The sequence below is a fragment of the Salvelinus alpinus genome, chromosome 3, assembly GCF_045679555.1.
Source record: "Salvelinus alpinus chromosome 3, SLU_Salpinus.1, whole genome shotgun sequence".
NCBI lineage: Eukaryota > Metazoa > Chordata > Actinopteri > Salmoniformes > Salmonidae > Salvelinus > Salvelinus alpinus.
In genome coordinates this window covers 69267942-69281762 of record NC_092088.1, presented here as the reverse complement: position 1 = coordinate 69281762, position 13821 = coordinate 69267942, and the positions used below count along the sequence as shown (strand labels likewise).

The following is a 13821-nucleotide window of genomic DNA, read 5'->3' as shown; positions in this document are numbered from 1 at the left end:
CATGTTTTTTACTCAAGGCCGTTCTATTCAACTATTGCTGTATATGCAGTGCATTCGGAGAGTATTCAGGCCCCTTTTTTCCCACATTTTGATAAGTTACAGCCTTATTCTAAAATTGATGAAATCGATTTTTTCCCTCGTCAATCTGCACACAATAACCCATAATGACAAAGCAAAAACAGATTTTTCTACATTTTTGCTAATTTATAAAACATAAAAAAAAACTGAAATATTACGTTTACATAGGTATTCAGGCCCTTTACTCAATACTTTGTTGAAGCACCTTTGGCAGCAATTACAGCTGCGAGTCTTCTTGGGTATGACGCTACACGTTTGGCACACCTGTATTTGGGGAGTTTCTCCCATTCTTGTCTGCAAATCCTCTCAAGCTCTGTCAGGTTGGATGGGGAGCGTCGCTGCACAGCTATTTTCAGGTCTCTCCAGAGATGTTCGATCGGGTTCAGGTCCGGTCTCTGGCTGGGCCACTCAAGGACATTTAGAGACTTGTCCTGAAGCCACTCCTGTGTTGTCTTGGCTGTGTGCTTAGGGTCGTTGTCCATTTGGAAGGTGAATCTTCACCCCTGTCTGAGGTCCTGAGCGCTCAGAGAATCTTGTTTCTCATGGTCTCAGAGTCCTTTAGGTGCCTTTTGGCAAACCCCATGCAGGCTGTCATATACTGAGGAGCGGCTTCCGTCTGGCAACTCTACCATAAAGGCCTGGTTGGTGGAGTGCTTCAGAGATGGTTGTTCTTCTGGATGGTTCTCCCATCTCCACAGAGGAACTCTGGAGCTCTGTCAGAGTAACCATCTGGTTCTTGGTCACGTCCCTGACCAAAGCCCTTCTCCCCCGATTGCTCAGTTTAGCCGGCGACCATCTCTAGGAAGAGTTTTTGTGGTCCCAAACTTCTTCCATTTAAGAATGATGGAGGCCACTGTGTTCTTGGGGACCTTCAATGCTGCAGGAGTTTTTTGGTACTGTTCCCCAGATTTGTGCCTCGACACAATCCTGTCTCAGAGCATTATGGACAATTCCTTCGACCTCATGGCTTGGTTTTTGCTCTGACATGCACTGTCAACTGTGGGACCTTATATAGACAGGTGTGTGCCTTTTCAAATCATGTCCAATTCAATCAATTGAATTTACCACAGGTGGACTCCAATCAAGTTGTGTTTGTATTTGTATTTATTATGGATCCTCATTAGCTACTCTTCCTGTGGCCAGCAAAATTAAGGCAGTTATCCAATTTTAAAAACATATTTCACAACACACTAAGTGTGTGCCCTCAGGCCCCTACTCCACTACCACATATCTACAACACAAAATCCATGTGTACGTGTGTGTATATGTTATCATGTATGTGTATGCATGTGTCTGTGCCTATGTTTGTATAGCTTCACAGTCTGATTTTACTACTTGCATCAGTTAACTTCTAGTTCCTCCCAAACCCGGATCCGGGAGCACCCCCCACAGTAAAAAAGCTGACTAGCATAGCCTAGCATAGCGTCACAAGTAAATACTAGCATCTAAATATCATTAAATCACAAGTCCAAGACACCAGATGAAAGATACACTTCTTGTGAATCCAGCCATCATTTCTGATTTTTAAAATGTTTTACAGGGAAGACACAATATGTAAATCTATTAGCTAACCACGTTAGCAAAAGACACCACTTTTTTTACTCCACCAGTTTTTTACTCCATCAGTAGCTATCACTAATTCGACTAAATAAAGATATATATAGCCACTAACCAAGAAACAACTTCATACGATGACAGTCTGATAACATATTTATGGTATAGCATATGTTTTTTTAGACAAATGTGCATTTTTCAGGTATAAATCATAGTTTACCATTGCAGCCACTATCACAAAACTCACCAAAGCGACTAGAATAACTACAGAGAGCAACGTGTATTACCTAATTACTCATCATAAAACATTTCTTAAAAATACACAGCGTACAGCAATTGAAAGACACAGATCTTGTGAATCCAGGCAATATTTCAGATTTTCTAAGTGTTTTACAGCGAAAACACAATATATCGTTATATATTATTATATTAGCATACCACATGAGCTAACATCACCCCAGCATTGATTCAAGGCAAAAAGAGCGATAACGTTATCACCACCAAAATATATTAATTTTTTCACTAACCTTCTCAGAATTCTTCAGATGACAGTCCTGTAACATCATATTACACAATGCATATAGAGTTTGTTCGAAAATGTGCATTTTTAGCATCACAAATCGTGGTTATGCAATGTAATCAGTCAAAACATGGCATGCATTCTGGCCGGCGCCATCTTGGAAAGGCACCTAAGTTTACGATTATTTATCGATTAGATTGACAAAAAAAATACAGGTTGGACAGCTAATGAAAGATGCATTAGTTATTAATGCAACCGCTGAGTTAGATTTTTAAAATTAACGTTACTAGACATACAGTGTGCGTTACAGCCAGACTGGTGCCGCAATAATGGCCGACAAATGCGTTAACATTTTTCCACATAAATACGGAATAAAATCATAAATAGCTCTTACTTTTGGACGAGCTTCCATCAGAATCTTGGGCAAGTTGTCCTTTGTCCAAAAGAATCGTTGCTTTGTTGTAAAACGTCCTCTTCAACTTCGGAACTAGCAGCTAACAATAGCTACGTGGCACACACATGTCCAAATCCTCAAAGCGCAATACTACGAAAATTCCGAAAATAGCAATATACTCGCATAAACTGATATAAATCGGTTTCAAATAACTTCGTTATGATGTTTCTAACACCTATATCGAATTAAATCACAGACGGATATATCTTATGCCGATAACGAGAACTTTTGAGCATGCCATTCTGATGTCCTCTCTTGCGCCTTGACGAGCGTCCAAAAGAACGGACATGTCACTCCATGGCCTTTTATAAACTCTGAGAAATACGTAGAGACTCCATTCCACTTCTCATTGGTTACTGACATCCAGGGGAAGGCGGGTGCAGTTCATTTCGACCCATAGGGCACACACAGAGCTTTAAACTGATCTGAGAACAGAGCCTAGTTTTCAGACCTTCGCATGTCCTGTCATGATTTTCGCTGTAGAAAGAGTTCTGGTTCACCCACAGACATAATTCAAACGGTTTTAGAAACTAGAGATTGTTTTCTATCCAATAGTAATAATAATATGCATATTGTACGAGCAAGAATTGAGTACGAGGCAGTTTAATTTGGAAATGTAAAAAAAAAAATTGTGCTAACAGCTCCCCCTATTGACAAAAGGTTAACTGATGTGGAATAGAGTTCCATGTAGTCATGGCTCTATGTAGTGCTGTGCACCTCCCATAGTCTGCTCTGGCCTTGGTGACTGTGAAGAGACCTCTGGTGGCATGTCTTGTGGGGTATACATGGGTGTCTGAGCTGTGTGCTAGTCGTTTAAACAGACAGCTTGGTGCTTTCAGCAAGTCAATACCTCTCAGAAATACAAGTAGTGATGAAGTCAATCTCTCCTCCACTTTGAGCCAGGAGAGATTGACATGCATATTTTTTATGTTTGCTCTCTGTGTACATCCAAGGGCCAGCAATGCTGCCCTGTTCTGAGCCAATTGCAATTTTCCTAAGTCCCTCTTTGTGGCACCTGACCACACGACTGAACAGTAGTCCAGGTGCGACAAAACTAGAGCCTGTAGGACCTGCCTTGTTGTTAGTGCTGTTAAGAATGTAGAGTAGCGTTTTATTATGGACAGACGTCTCCCAATCTTAGCTACTGTTGTGTCAATATGTTTAGACCATGACCGTTTAAAATCCAGGGTTACTCCAAGCATTTGTCACCTCAACTTGCTCTATTTCCACATTATTTATTACAAGATTTTGTTGAGGTTTAGTGAATGATTCGTTCCAAATACAATGCATTTAGTTATTTAAAAAAAAAAATTTGTACTAACTTATTCTTTGCCACCCATTCTGAACTATCTGCAGCTATTTGTTACGTGTTGCAGTCGCTGTAGCAGCTGACATGTATAGTGTTGAGTCTAGAGGTCGACCGATTATGATTTTTCAACGCCGATACCGATTATTGGAGGGCTAAAAAGCCGATACCGATTAATCGGCTGATTAAAAACAAAAAAAAACAAATGTATTTGTAATAATGACAATTACAACAATACTGAATGAACACTTATTTTAACTTAATATAATACATAAATAAAATCAATTTAGCCTCAAATAAATAATGAAACATGTTCAATTTGGTTTAAATAATGCAAAAACTAAGTGTTGGAGAAGAAAGTAAAAGTGCAATATGTGCCATGTAAGAAAGCTAACGTTTAAGTTCCTTGCTCAGAACATGAGAACAAATGAAAGCTGGTGGTTCCTTTTTCTTATGGCTGCATCCCGCTACCGGGATCGATATGACAGCAGCCAGAGAAAGTGCAGGGCGCCAAATTCAAACAACAGAAATCTCATAATTAAAATTCCTCAAACATACATGTGTCTTATATCATTTTAAAGGTATTCTTGTTGTTAATCCCACCAAAGTGTCCGATTTCAAATATGCTTTTCAGCGAAAGCACTACAAACGATTATGTTAGGTCACCATCAAACCACAATAAGCACAGCCATTTTTCCGGCGAAAGATAGCAGTCAGAAAAAGCAGAAATGGAGAGAAAATGAATCACTAACCTTTGATTATCTTCATCAGATGACACTCATAGGACTTAAGAATAAGAAGTTAACATGAGTTTTCAATATTCCCAGGTAAGAACGATTTGTATTTCATATACCTTTGACTATATACCTTTGGATGTTCTTATAGGCACTTTAGTATTGCCAGTGTAACAGTATAGCTTCCATCCCTCTCCTCGCCGCTACCTGGGCTCGAACCAGGAACACATCGACAACAGCCACCCTCGAAGCAGCGTTACCCATGCAGAGCAAGGGGAACAACTACTCCAAGTCTCAGAGCGAGTGACGTTTGAAACGCTATTAGCGCGCACCCCGCTAACTAGCTAGCCATTTCACATCGGTTACACCAGCCTAATCTCGGGAGTTGATAGGCTTGAATTCATAAACAGCAGAGCTGCTGGCAAAACGCACGAAAGTGCTGGTTGAATGAATGCTTACGAGCCTGCTGGTGCACATAATCGCTCAGTCAGACTGCTCTATCAAATCATAGACTTAATTATGACATAATAACACACAGAAATACGAGCCTTAGGTCATTAATATGGTCGAATCCGGAAACTATCATCTCGAAAACAAAACATTTATTCTTTCAGTGAAATACGGAACCGTTCCGTATTTTATCTAACGGGTGGCATCCATCAGTCTAAGTATTCCTGTTACATTGCACAACCTTCAATGTTATGTCATAATTACGTAAACCTCTGGCAAATTAGTTCGCAACGAGCCAGGCGGCCCAAACTGTTGCATATACCCTGATTCTGCGTGCAATGAACGCAAGAGAAGTGACACAATTTCACCTGGTTAATATTGCCTGCTAACCTGGATTTCATTTAGCTAAATATGCAGGTTTAAAAATATATACTTCTGTGTATTGATTTTAAGAAAGGCATTGATGTTTATGGTTAGGTATAACGTTGGAGCAACGACAGTCCTTTTTCGCGAATGCGCACTGCATCGATTATATGCAACGCAGGACACGCTAGATAAACTAGTAATATCATCAACCATGTGTAGTTATAACTAGTGATTATGATTGATTGATTTATTGTTTTTTATAAGATAAGTTTAATGCTAGCTAGCAACTTACCATGGCTTCTTACTGCATTCGCGTAAGGGGCGGGCTCCTCGTGAGGCAGGTGGTTAGAGCATTGGACTAGTTAATTGTAAGGTTGCAAGATTGAATCCCTGAGCTGACAAGGTAAAAATCTGTCGTTCTGCCCCTGAACAAGGCAGTTAACCCACCGTTCCTAGGCCGTCATTGAAAATAAGAATGTGTTCTTTAACTGACTTGCTAGATAAATAAAGGTGTAAAAAAAAAAAAAGAGGGTTATGAAAACCCTGAAATCGGCCCTAATTAATCGGCCATTCTGATTAATCGGTCGACCTCTAGTTGAGTCATCTGCATACATAGATACACTGGCTTTACTCAAGGCCAGTGGTATGTCATTAGTAAAGACAACAAATTAAGGGGCCTAGACAGCTGCCCTGGAGAATTCCTGATTCTACCTGGATTATGTTGGAGAGTTTTCCCTCTGTGTTCTGTCAGACAGTTAACTCTTTATCCACGATATAGCAGGGGGTGTAAAGCCATAACGCATACGTTTTTCCAGCAACAGACTATGATCGATAATGTCAAAAGCCGCACTGAAGTCTAACAAAACAGCCCCCACAATCTTTTTATCATAAATTTATCTCAGCCAATCATTAGTCATTTGTGTAAATGCTGTGCTTGTTGAATGTCCTTCCCTATAGGCATGCTGAAAGTCTGTTGTCAATTTGTTTACTGTAAAATAGCATTGTATCTGGTCAAACACAATTTTTTCCAAAACTTTACTCAGGGTCGGTAACAGGCTGATTGGTCAGCTATTTGTACTAGTAAAGGGGGCTTTACTATTCTTAGGTAGCAGACTGAATTTTGCATCCCTCCAGCCCTGAGGGCACACACTTTCTTGTAGGCTTAAATTAAAGATTTGGAAAATAGGAGTGGAAATTTAATCTGCTATTATCCTTTTAAAGTAGTTGGCAATATTAGTCAGTTTTGTGATGCATGAGCCATCTGATTCAATGCAGGCACTGGTTACAGTCTATAGATTTATCTTGAGTGGGCAGCTTGATGAAATCCAGTCAATATTTAAGTCACCCAGAAAATGACTGTTAGGACTTGGTGGTCTATAGCAGCTTTAGGTGAGGCAGATGAACCTGTAGCCATATTATTTCAACAGTATTTAACATGAGTTCCTCTCGAATCTTTACAGGAATGTGGCTGTGAATTTAAACAGCAACACCTCCACCCTTGGCATTTCTGTAAATGTTATGACCTTGTCTTGCTACCACTGTATCATCAAAGGTATTGTCTAAGTGAGTTTCAGAGATAGTCAGAATATGAATGTCATCTGTTACTAGCAAGTTATTAATTTCATGAACCTTGTTTCTTAAGCTACATGTGTTAACATGGGCTATTTTGAGCACTTTTCTGGGATGCATGCTTGTTTTCATTGCTTTACTGGGAAGCTTAGAAGAAGTAGATATTCTCATGTTATTTATGTTAGTGCAGGGTGAGCTGCACACAGTGGACTTCCTACTTGGGCCCACAGCCTCAGTGTTAACAGCATAGATCTGGTTCATAGGCACATGATTGCTGCATACAATAGCTGCAGGAACCCGCAGAGACATTCAGGGCAGTTAGAGGGACATAAATTAGGTTACTTACATTGTGTCTACCAATGCCCCTGGTATAATGTACATTTGCTAAAGCATTATGATGACTCAGCAAACCAATGGTTGGGATTTACTGAGCTGGGCTTGGGTCATTGATAAGTCATTGTCTCAATGCAGCCTTATAATTCTGTGAAAGGATCCAGGAACCCAAATGGTTTGGGTGGATTCCATCCTCCTTATAAAACGTGTTTTATTTCCAAAAGGTTTTGAAATGGTCAACAAAAGCTACACCCAGTGAGCTGCAATAATCACGTAGCCAGTTGTGAAGAGAAAGAATCATGCTAAAGCGTTCAATACCACGATTGAGAGAGGACACAGGGCCAGATATGATGGGTATTTTATTAGTGTCTAGCAGAGAGTCAATCAGCTCTTTGAAATCCCCTGCCCTTCATAATGTCATTGTAACCCACATGGACTATGATAGAATTGATGTCCATGTCCTGGCGTAGTACATTTGTGAGCAGCTTAGTAATGTAATTTACTCGACCTCCGGGATAGGACATTGTTTTTGCACCAGGAACAGTCACATTATTACTATGGAGCTGACCAAAATCCCGGCTGGTGAGAAGGATGAGGAAAGGATGAGGTTGCCTGCATCGACTTCGAAATCGTAGGGAGAGGAGTAAGAGTAGGCACAGCGGCCGCAGACACAGGAACCCCCAGCAACGAAGGTGCAGGAAGATCAGGCTCCAGGGCTGTGAAACTATTTGTTGTTTGGATCTGCTCTAGGCCTCTCGTTGGGAGTGTAGACTGTCTTCGTCTTCCACGGCTCGTGACATGTGACCATCTTTTATTGCCATGCTCCTCTTGCTGTGCTCCTTCGACTCCGATATCAGATGGGGGAAGAGAGGCAGGAAATGGCTCCCCTGGCGAATGAACTCCGGGCAACACCGCCCAGTCGGATTACGAAAAATTACAAGATTGAGATGCATCCAACATGTGGGAACTCTGTCCACCCACCGGCGTAGAAAAGGTAAACATTCCACCCTGCGTTTTCCCAAGTTTCTTACGATGGCTGGCGACCTGCGTGATCAAGGAAGCCAACTTAAGCCTATAATCCTCGGCAAGCAAACAATTGTCGCATTGGAACTCTGAGTGATCCAGTTTGTCCCAAAAAACAAAGCGTTGTAGTTACAGCTCCTAAAGCGCTAGAACCGTTCAGGCTCCAGTTCAGGCTCCAGGGCTGAAATAACAAACCAAATAACAAACCAAGTTTTGCCAGCATACAGTGTTCAGCTACGCACTTTGATGACGTATGGGTTGACGCGATGTTAGTGAACAATGTAATGCTAGAATTATCTCAAGCATGATCAATGGAAACAGCATGCACTTAAGCTCAATTTTGATTCTTATAGCAAAGGGTCTGAATACTTATGTAAATATGGTATTTCTGTTTTAATTATTTAATAAATGTGCAAAAAAAAAACTGTTTTCGCTTTGTCATAATGGGGTATTGTGTGTTGATTGATACATTTTAGAATAAGCCTGTAACGTAATAAAATGTGAAAAAAGTCAAGGGGTCTGAATACTTTCCGAATGTACTGTGTGTGTATATATACAGTGGGGAGAACAAGTATTTGATACACTGCCGATTTTGCAGGTTTTCCTACTTACAAAGCATGTAGAGGTCTGTAATTTTTATCATAGGTACACTTCAACTGTGAGAGACGGAACCTAAAACAAAAATCCAGAAAATCACATTGTATGATTTTTAAGTAATTCATTTGCATTTTATTGCATGACATAAGTATTTGATCACCTACCAACCAGTAAGAATTCCGGCTCTCACAGACCTGTTAGTTTTTCTTTAAGAAGCCCTCCTGTTCTCCACTCATTACCTGTATTAACTGCACCTGTTTGAACTCATTACCTGTATAAAAGACACCTGTCCACACACTCAATCAAACAGACTCCAACCTCTCCACAATGGCCAAGACCAGAGAGCTGTGTAAGGACATCAAGGATAAAATTGTAGACCTGCACAAGGCTGGGATGGGCTACAGGACAATAGGCAAGCAGCTTGGTGAGAAGGCAACAACTGTTGGCGCAATTATTAGAAAATAGAAGAAAATAGAAGAAGTTCAAGATGATGGTCAATCACCCTCGGTCTGGGGCTCCATGCAAGATCTCACCTCGTGGGGCATCAATGATCATGAGGAAGGTGAGGGATCAGCCCAGAACTACACGGCAGGACCTGGTCAATGACCTGAAGAGAGCTGGGACCACAGTCTCAAAGAAAACCATTAGTAACACACTACGCCGTCATGGATTAAAATCCTGCAGCGCACACAAGGTCCCCCTGCTCAAGCAGGCGCATGTCCAGGCCCGTCTGAAGTTTGCCAATGACCATCTGGATGATCCAGAGGAGGAATGGGAGAAGGTCATGTGGTCTGATGATTCAAAAATAGAGCTTTTTGGTCTAAACTCCACTCGCCGTGTTTGGAGGAAGAAGAAGGATGAGTACAACCCCAAGAACACCATCCCAACCGTGAAGCATGGAGGTGGAAACATCATTCTTTGGGGATGCTTTTCTGCAAAGGGGACAGGACGACTGCACCGTATTGAGGGGAGGATGGATGGGGCCATGTATTGCGAGATCTTAGCCAACAACCTCCTTCCCTCAGTAAGAGCATTGATGATGGGTCGTGGCTGGGTCTTCCAGCATGACAACGACCCGAAACACACAGCCAGGGCAACTAAGGAGTGGCTCCGTAAGAAGTATCTCAAGGTCCTGGAGTGGCCTAGCCAGTCTCCAGACCTGAACCCAATAAAAAATCTTTGGAGGGAGCTGAAAGTCCGTGTTGCCCAGCGACAGCCCCGAAACCTGAAGGATCTGGAGAAGGTCTGTATGGAGGAGTGGGCCAAAATCCCTGCTGCAGTGTGTGCAAACCTGGTCAAGAACTACAGGAAACATATGATCTCTGTAATTGCAAACAAAGGATTCAGTACCAAATATTAAGTTCTGCTTTTCTGATGTATCAAATACTTATGTCTTGCAATAAAATGCTAATTAATTACTTAAAAATCATACAATGTGATTTTCGGGATTTTTGTTTTAGATTCCGTCTCTCACAGTTGAAGTGTACCTATGATAAAAATTACAGACCTCTACATGCTTTGTAAGTAGGAAAACCTGCAAAATCGGCAGTGTATCAAATACTTGTTCTCCCCACTGTATATATATATATATATATATATATATATATATATATATATATATATATATATATATATATATATATATATACACTGTATTTATAGTCCGGACTCCGACATTGCTCGTAATATATTTATTTATCTTAATTCCATTCTTTTACTTTTAGATTGTTGTGAATTGTTAGATACTACTGCACTGTTGGAGCTAGGAACACAAGCATTTCGCTACACCCGCAATAACATCTGCTAAATATGTGTATGCGGTTACACAATTAGATTTGATTATTGTCTTTCAGCGACTCTCTGTTAACTGTGCTTACCGCTCCCAGCAACCTTAAAGAGGACACGCTAAGTGCTTCGAGACCTTTTGAGTGAGCCAGAACGATACATTTTTCAATGAATTAACCATCTACGCACACACACATGCACACACGCACATACAGAGGATTGTTTTAAAGTGAAACAGGCACAGACGCCTATGACAGTTTCCACTCTCTACTTCAAATGAAGATTCATGCCATAGTGACTTGGGAAGAAGAGAATTTAAAAAAAGAAAGGGCATACTTGAGGCTAAGTCTGTCAATTATCTGTCACTGGGGAGCTAAGAGGACTGATACTCTTCTTAATCACCAATGATTGATCCTCTTTCATTTCTTCCCTCTAAGAACTTCAATATCTCTTCTCTCTGTCTCTCTCTGTCTCTCTCTGTCTCTCTCTCTTCACTCTCCCTATGTCTCTCTTTCGCTCCCTCTCTTCACTCTCCCTCTCCCTCTGTTGTTACCTCTCTCTCTCTCTCTCTCTCTCTCTCTCTCTCTCTCTCTCTCTCTCTCTCTCTCTCTCTCTCTCTCTCTCTCTCTCTCTCTCTCTCTCTCTCTCTTCATTCTGTCGCTCTCTCCCTCCACTCTCCCTCTGTCTCTGTCTCTCACTATCTCTGTCTCTCCCTCTCTCGCTTTTTCCTCTCCCTCTGTATCTGTCTCTCCCTCTCACTGTCTTTATACTCCCTCTCACTCCCGCTCTCTCTCTCCCGCTCTCTCTTTGCTCTCCCTATGTATCTCCCTCTCTCTCTCTTTCCTCTCCAGCTGTATCTCCCTCTCTCTTTGCGCTCCCTCTGTCTCTCACTCTCTTCTCTCTCTCCCTTTGTCTCTCAATCTATATTTCTCTCTTCCATTATGTTTGAAAGACAGACAGGGCAGAAGTAATTCAAACAAGAGGAGAGGGAGAAAGGGGTGAGCAGGGGTTGAGCGAGGGCGTGAGGAAGGGCATACCCCAGAGCCCACAGTACATCCGGCCCCCCAGACCCCAAGGCCCCCATCTGGAATTAGACACAGCCTCTCCCAGAGCAGGAAGAGGGGATTTTAGGATTAGTTATTGTGTGTTTGTGTGTGTGTATGTGCGTGTGTTTGTGTTTGTGTGTGTGTGCTCATCATTCAGTGGGGAAGGGGCCTGCCCTGCACATGTTCCCCGGCTGGAGAAGAGAGAGTGATAGAAGAAAAATAAGTATAGAAGAGTGGAGAGTGATGTCATGAGGATAGAATGTGAAAAGTTTTTCTTGTGCCTCACATTTTTGTGGCTTTTTTCTCTCATTTTCTCAATTGCCCTCCTCCCACCTTTATTTCCCGCTCGGGAGGAGCACAGGAACTTCCTTTTGGACTGGGAGTAACTGCTCCTCCCTTCTCCTCTCTCTTTTCCCCTCCATCCCTCTTTCTCTCCCTCCCTCTCTCTCTCTCTCTCTCTCCATCTGTGACATTGAGATGGACCACTGTGGTCTCACCAGAGTGCTAGCTAGCTGTTATCTGCTGAACTCAACAATGAAGACTATCTCAGCTGCAGGACCATGCTCCTACTCTAGGCTCTGTGCTTGACACTGCCACTACCATGCCCTGCAAACCATCTGGGCCACCCTGGGTGGGAGGTAGGGTAGCAGGTTCTTTTAGCTTGTTGCTCTGCAGAGACATTTGGGGTACAGGGTACAAGTGATCTTGTGTCGTGTGGGTGACCAACACGCCGGCTTTCCCAATGGAACTTGAGCTCAGGTAAGAAATGGTGGGGATGTTATGGGAATGTCATCAGAAGGTCAAGTGTAGTCTGAGCTCTCGCTAAGAGTCTGTATCAGGCTGATATTCAGCTACAGCTGCTCTTGGAGAAGGTTCTTATTGAACAGCGGTTCCTGACCTTTTTCCGCATCGCAGACTGGAGCAGATCCAGAAACAGTTTTGCGGACCGGAGAACACTCATCAAGCTAGCTTTAGGAAGCTGCACCCAGACAGATTCCTGAGGGCTGGTTGGAGAGTGTTTATTCTTTTAGTAGGCTAATCAGTGAAGGATATTATCAGAGGCAGAAGTGTAGTCTGAACTTTCGCTGTGAATGTGTTCTATGAAAGTGTCCAATGCTTGATGTCATAGAAAGTGAATGTTATACTTTCTTTTTGTGTTTTTAGTGCTTTGAGAATGTTACACTGAAAATGAACCACTGGAGTTCAATAGTTGTAGATGTGTTGTTTAGAGTTCTGTTTCTTGTTTTTTCGTTTCTACAATTGTACAGCAACTTTTAAAGGGATATATAAAGATCATGTATTATTATTATTTATGTGTGCAAGCACTGTGGTTTGTGCATATGTACACATGTGCAGCTATGTGTGTCTGTTTGATCTAGGTTGCTGTATACAGTACAGTGCATTCGGAAAGTATTCTGACCACAGCCTTGTTCAAAATTATATTATATATATTTATTTTTCCTCATCAATCTACACACAATACCCCCTAATGACAAAGCGAAAACAAGTTTTTAGATTTTTTTAAGCAAATTTATAAAAACTAAAAAAACTAAAAAACATATTCCCTTAAGTATTCAGACCCTTTGCTATGCGACTCAAAATTGAGCTCAGATGCATCCTGTTTCGATTGATCATCCTTGAAATGTTTCTACAACTTGATTGGAGTCCACTTGTGGTAAATTTAATTGATTGGACATGATTTGGAAAGGCACACACCTGTCTATATAAGGTCACACAGTTGACAATGCATGTCAGAGCAAAAACCAAGCCGAGAGGTTAAAGGAATTGTCTGAAGAGCACCGAGACAGGATTGTGTCGAGGCACAGATCTGGGGAAGGGTACCAAAAAATGTCTTCAGCATTGAAGGTCCCCAAGAACACAGTGGCCTCCATCATTCTTCAATGGAAGAACTTTGGAACGACAAAGAGACCTCCTAGAGCTGGCTGCCTGGACAAACTGAGCAATCAGGGGAGAAGAGCCTTGGACAGGGAGGTGACCAAGAACCC

The 13821-nt window shown here is 41.8% G+C and overlaps 1 protein-coding gene across 5 annotated transcripts in view; it reads left to right on the top strand.

The window, feature by feature from the left end:
- aatkb (apoptosis-associated tyrosine kinase b) overlaps positions 1-13821 on the top strand; it is a 104959-nt gene that overhangs the window by 66779 nt on the left and 24359 nt on the right. The window contains exon 1 of one of the 5 annotated variants that reach the window (XM_071393845.1): positions 12262-12574. The exons of the other annotated variants lie outside the window; for them this stretch is intronic. The gene's annotated coding sequence lies outside the window, so the exon portion shown is untranslated. Of the gene's footprint in view, positions 1-12261; positions 12575-13821 lie in introns of those variants that run through there. 5 annotated transcript variants of the gene reach the window in all.